This window comes from Ctenopharyngodon idella, chromosome 4, assembly GCF_019924925.1.
Source record: "Ctenopharyngodon idella isolate HZGC_01 chromosome 4, HZGC01, whole genome shotgun sequence".
In the NCBI taxonomy this organism is placed as follows: Eukaryota; Metazoa; Chordata; class Actinopteri; order Cypriniformes; family Xenocyprididae; genus Ctenopharyngodon; species Ctenopharyngodon idella.
Window position 1 is genome coordinate 15,375,726 of NC_067223.1, and position 6,068 is coordinate 15,381,793.

Genomic DNA, 6,068 nt, shown 5'->3' on the forward strand with positions numbered 1-6,068 from the left:
AAAAACTTGTACTAAATATAAAATGTTTGATAGTCCTTTTGCTAGCTAGCTAGATATCAGCCTGTTAACATTGTTTGAAAATATCATCATTCGGTATAACCAAAAGTGTCATTCGGTAAAACCAAAATTTTTGTTAAACCGAATGACTTTTTTAGTGACAAATTTTGTCCATCTTGTAAAAATGACAAAAGCAGTGTTAATTGATTATAAAAACCACATAATCTCATTATTAACACTTAATAAAACCTCAAAATTAATTTTATGTCCATTATGTTTTTTTAAGCTTTATTCGTCAATGACCCATATAAAAAAGTGACATCGCAGAAAACAAATTAATATGCTTTAGATATTTTTATAGGTATTTATATAGGTATTTTTATATATTTATATAGGTATTTTTTAGTTACAGGGTTTGGTAATGCAGTATTATTGAATTCTGCCGCTTTTGGCAAACACCTGTAAGAGGCAGCCACCTTTTCCGATAACTCTAAAATGTGTGGGATGCTAAGAACGAGAGGTTTGCCACTGCCAACCTCTACATGTTTGATTGACTCGTTGTTTCCACACATGAATCCCTTGAAAAATGTACAATCCAATATTCTCAACTGACCAAGACTGGCGATACGGGGCTCGCAATACACTCGAAACGCCTTGAATTTCAACCCAAATCCTATAAAAACCTGTTTCTTGTTTGGACTAAATGGAGCTAAGCCACATTCTCCATGTGTTTCCAGAACCTGGTTTTGGAAGAGGTTTACGCTGTTGTTTGATGTTTTTGTTGGGTTACACCACAGCCAAGAGTTCTGCCGCTCGCTGAAACTCTTTAACTTTACGGCAATTTAGCCGATATGTAGCAAATGAATGTGAAAAGTTGACCCGAGTTGACTTCTAGCTCGTGCTCAAATACACGCCATGTCATCTTAGATTACACAAACTGCCAAAAACTTGAGGCCTTTTATAGGAAAAGTTTCAAACAAACTAGGGGTCGTATTTAACCCAAGACGTGATCCCGGAACCATTGCTTACAGCCTCAGATCCCGCAACAGACAGCTCCTACAAAACAAGAAGATCATCACGGAGAAGAAACGCAGAGGGTTTGATATTTATAGCTTAACACCAAAGTCTGACAGACACTTTCAAACAGTGATAAAAGTGAGATGCTTTGTCAACACTCTTGGGTTTGCTACGTTAGCATTTGTCCTTACTAACAAAAGTTTATGCTGGACTAAGTGTCTCATTTCTGACAGTAGTCCAGGAGAGTTTGGATTGTGTTAGCATAACTGTGAAGGGCCTGAAAACATTTCGTAGAGACATGGAAAACAAACTGACAGGAAGGGGAACGAGGCCAAGATTCTCTCACACTCAGTTATTTGACTTGTTGTCCGGCACAACGTCCAGCGTTTCTACTCGGTGGAACGCTCCATTACACGTCTGTCTGTCCCACTGGCACTTTGCTAGAAGAGCAATGTAAACATGGTGTCTGAAAATGTTTCTCCTTCCCATCCCAAGAGCAGCTGTGAAGCAATTTTCGATGTTTTGGAGGGGAGGGGGGAGAAGAAAAGCCAAAGGAACAAGAATCTTTGGATGAGAAAGACATGGTTGGATGGCTTGCAGGGGTTATCAGATGATTAATGGACTGTGTGTGCAAATGTCCACCGCTGCCAAAGTCCTCTTTACACCGGCTTTGTTTACACTGATCACTTCCACAAACCAGCCGATGGACGTCACAGCCACTAAAACGGCTCTTGGGATAAAGGTAAGAATGAAACAAGCGATTATGTTTGCAACTAGTTAACAAATCATTCATGCTCTCTTCCATGCACTGACTCATATTTTACGATATTCCTTGTTCACTGAGGTCTACTGAATGAGAGTCTGAACGAGATGAACGAACTGGGACATCTGATTCACGGAGGAGGATTTGAACTAAGGTTTGGACGTCATGTGTCAGTCTCATTCACAACGAGGAGAGAAAGAGGGCGGAAGAATTATGAATGTGTAAAATTGACTGATGACCACAGACAATTAAAATGACATGAGGATGTTATTGAAACTCAATGAATTCATTTCATTTCTACAGCTTGATGAAGTCAAGTCGAGCAGTTGTCAAGATGGAGGAAAATGACAGATCTAGTAGATGCTTAAAGACTCTAGAGTCTCTTAGTAGATCTGTAGACTTGCAAAGGATAAAAAAGATTAACTTTTTGATGAATCAATTGAATGATTGATTCAGTGACTCACTCTTATCACACAAAAAGATTTGGGTGTGACAATGCAACCTGTAGAAAGGGCCACTGACAAATTCAGTGAATGAATCTTCATGGTGATTCAAATCACCGGATTGAATTAAAAACTGTTTTCAAATGTAATAAACTGAATACGAGTAACCTGCATTGACAAACTCAGTGAATGAATCTGAATGAATCTTTATGGTGAACAGTTTCAAAGAACTCAAGTCAGTGAGTGATTTGAATCAAAAACTGTTCTCAAACATGGTGAACTGAAGAGAAACCCTGCAGAAAGGACCACTGACCAATCAATGAACAAATCTGAATGATTCTTTTTGGTGAACAGATTCAAGTCACTGGAATGAAACAAAAACCAACATATATTCTCAACTATGATGAACTGAATAGGAAAACCAGATCCGCTTTCAATTCAGACTGTCGTTGACGCTTCAGTTCTGGGTAAGAACCAAAGCTGGAGGCTCTCGAAAGCGGCCACAGGAACAAGGAAGTGGTTTCCACATGGAGTCCACATCTCTTGTACCTCACTTCCTCTTGGACTTGAAAACAATGAGCCAAAAAATCAAGACCAGAGCTCTATGCTATGTGCTCACTATCAAGGGCCTATTGCTGCCTTTAAGTCTTCCTGTAAGTTGAGTTATGGTGTGCATTCAAGTGATTTTGGTTAGAACACAACGGCAAAATTGGGCAATTTCGAACTCATAACCAAAACTAATTAGCTTCTACAATTAAATTTGTAGTGACATTCATGTGCACGAATCTCACGAACATGATCATTCCAAAATGAAGCATAAAATGCAAAAGAGATGTCTTGAAAACAAATGGAAACACAAGAACCAAAGATACACACCTTCATGTTACACTTTTCAATTAGCATGTGTGCACTTTTACATAACCAGGCCCAAGTGGAAATGAGCTGGATAAAAAGAAAAAACAATTCGCCAAGCAATTCATTAGCTTTTGTTGTGTAGCAGGCGTGTTTTGTGGGCTAACAAAACATGCTTACTCGGGTACGACAACAGCAGCAGAAATCTCAATGAGTCACTGCGGCACTGCAGCGTGAATTCATTTGCCAAACGCTGCGTTCGGAGCGTGAGTGTTTGTCAGGAGCGCATTAGCATATGCAACATTGGCTGTGGATGAGTAGCTGCTAGCGTTGAGCAAACCCCTTCCCTCGACCTCAAACATGTAGTACACAAATACATGGCAGTGTGTGTTAGCGACACAATGAAACATGGCCATCTGACAAGGACAACTAAAAGAAAAGTTTCTGGTCCTTTTCTGTGATATAATTAATCTGTAAATAGCTCAGAGTAGAAAATACACCATCTTCCCCCTTGGGATGAAATCGCTCTCTGGAGAAACATGGTTTAGCCAGCTGTTCAGCATAACTGAAGGTCAGTAAAGACCTCGCTGGCGTACATAAAGTCTCTGATAGAGGAGAAAGACAATATTTTATTAAAGCGACGGTCCAAATCAGACTTCACAGCATTTGGTTCATTCAACTAAACGGGTGCTATTTGTTTCTCTCATACACATATATAAATAATGTTAATTTGTTTTTTTTATTTTATTTAATTATATATATATTATATATATATATATATATATATACACACAGTGCTCCGCGTAAATGAGTACACCCCCTTTGAAAAGTAACATTTTAAACAATATCTCAATGAACACAAAAACAATTTCCAAAATGTTGACAAGACAACATCTGTTTAACTTATAGCATGAAAGTAAGGTTAATAATATAACTTAGAGAAAAAAAAAAAATCACTTTTACTCAAATTAGGGTGATGCAAAAATGAGTACACCCCACTGAAAGTCTCTGGAGCAAAGCTAAATTTTAGACTACAAATGTCTAATTTAACAAGAATTCAACCACAGGTGAGTCTAATTATTCATTACACAGATGTCCCGCAGAAAGTTGACTATAAAAGGGTGTTAAAATCCCTTCCCATTTCATGCTGTCAGCAATGGCACCACATGGAAGAGAAATGTCACAAGACCTGAGAAGGAAAATAATTTCTTTACACCAGAAAGGTGAAGGCTACAAGAAGATCAGCAAAGCTTTACTTATCAGTCAGAATACTGTAGCAAAAGTGGTACAAAAAAGTAAAAAAGATGGAACTGCAACCATCTCACAGAGACATTCAGGTCGTCCACGGAAGTTAACACCTCGACAGGAGCGTCTTCTGATGAGAAGGGTTGAAGAAAATCGGCAATGCAAGTTCACTGCAGTTATCTTAAGGAGGAGAAAGCCAAACTGGGGTGACGTTTTCCCGTGACACAATATGGCGTACACTGCAGAGGAATGGCATGCGTGGGTGCCGTCCACGAAATAAGCCTCTCCTAAAGTCCAGGCACAAAAAAGCTCGCCTAGAGTTTGCCAGGGCCCATGCTGACAAAGATGAAGACTACTGGGACTCTATACTCTGGAGTGACGAGACCAAGATAAATGTTTTTGGAACTGATGGCTTCAAAACTGTATGGCGTCACAAAGGTGAGGAATACAAAGAAAAATGCATGGTGCCTACAGTGAAACGTGGTGGTGGCAGTATCCTTATGTGGGGCTACATGAGTGCTCCTGGTGCATTTCATTCATGGCATCATGAATTCACAGATGTACTGCACTATACTGAAAGAGATGCTACCATCACTCCGTGCCCTTGGTCGTTGTGCACTTTTCCAACATGACAATGATCCTAAACACACATCTAAGGCCATTTCTGAAGAACAACAGGGTGAAAGTGATTCAGTGGCTCCTGATCTGAACCCGATCGAACACCTATGGTGAATTCTGAAGAGACAAGTTGAGCATCACTCTCCATCCAGCATCCAGTCTCTAAAAGAGGTCATTCTTGAAGAATGGAAAAAGATAGATGTTGCAAGATGTCGCCAACTTGTTCAAGCCATGCCTAGAAGACTTGGTGCTGTCATTAAAAATCATGAAGGCCATACGAAGTACTAGATGTAGTAGTTTTTGTTGTGGGGTGTACTCATTTTTGCATCACCCTAATTTGAGTAAAACTGAAAAATGTGTCATCTAAGTTATATTATTAATCTTACTTTCATGTTATAAGTTAAACAGATGTTATATTAAACTAAGTCTTCTCAACATTGTGGAAATTGTTTTTGTGTTCATTGAGATATTGTTTAAAATGTTACTTTTCTAAGGTGGCGTACACATTTACGCGGAGCACTGTATATATAGCGTCTTGCAGTTGGATGATTTTGGACACAAGGCTGTCAACCCCAACATAATTATCTCTCAACATGCATTAACATTCATTCATTTATTTTGAGATGGCACTGCAATTAATACTTAAACACGTTATCTGATAGAATATTCAAAATATTAGAGTATTTATTAAAAAAATAAATAAAAAAAAAAAACTGTAAAAATCACATTTTCACAAATGTAAAGGGCACCGGTTTCACAGAATGACCTATTTATAAGATCACTGGGGTCTTTTAGCGATTCAGACAGCACAGACAAAATTGTCTATCTTAAAGCACGCCAATCACAACAGTCCTCCACATTTCTGTTGCTTTGGCAAGCGTCGTACCCTTCCCACAAGCCATCGATGTGATTGCAGGTCTAATTATTAGTGAAGCTCAGTTTCACAGAGGTTTGGGGCTCGGTGCAGTTAGTTCGTTCTAATGGATGTGAAAATTCTGCTTTCGCAGAGGGACCATGTGAGAAACATTTAGACGCATGACGTGAGAAGAGCCAATTCGCAGCCAGCTCTGGTAATCTATCAATCTGTAGCCACCTCCAAGTGAGAAGTCTTACACAATGGGCTTTAATTTGTA

The 6,068-nt window shown here is 39.0% G+C and overlaps 1 protein-coding gene across 1 annotated transcript in view; it reads left to right on the plus strand.

The window, feature by feature from the left end:
* Nucleotides 1-6,068, plus strand: part of sypl1 (synaptophysin-like 1) — a 454,480-nt gene that overhangs the window by 61,399 nt on the left and 387,013 nt on the right. The window lies entirely within an intron of this gene.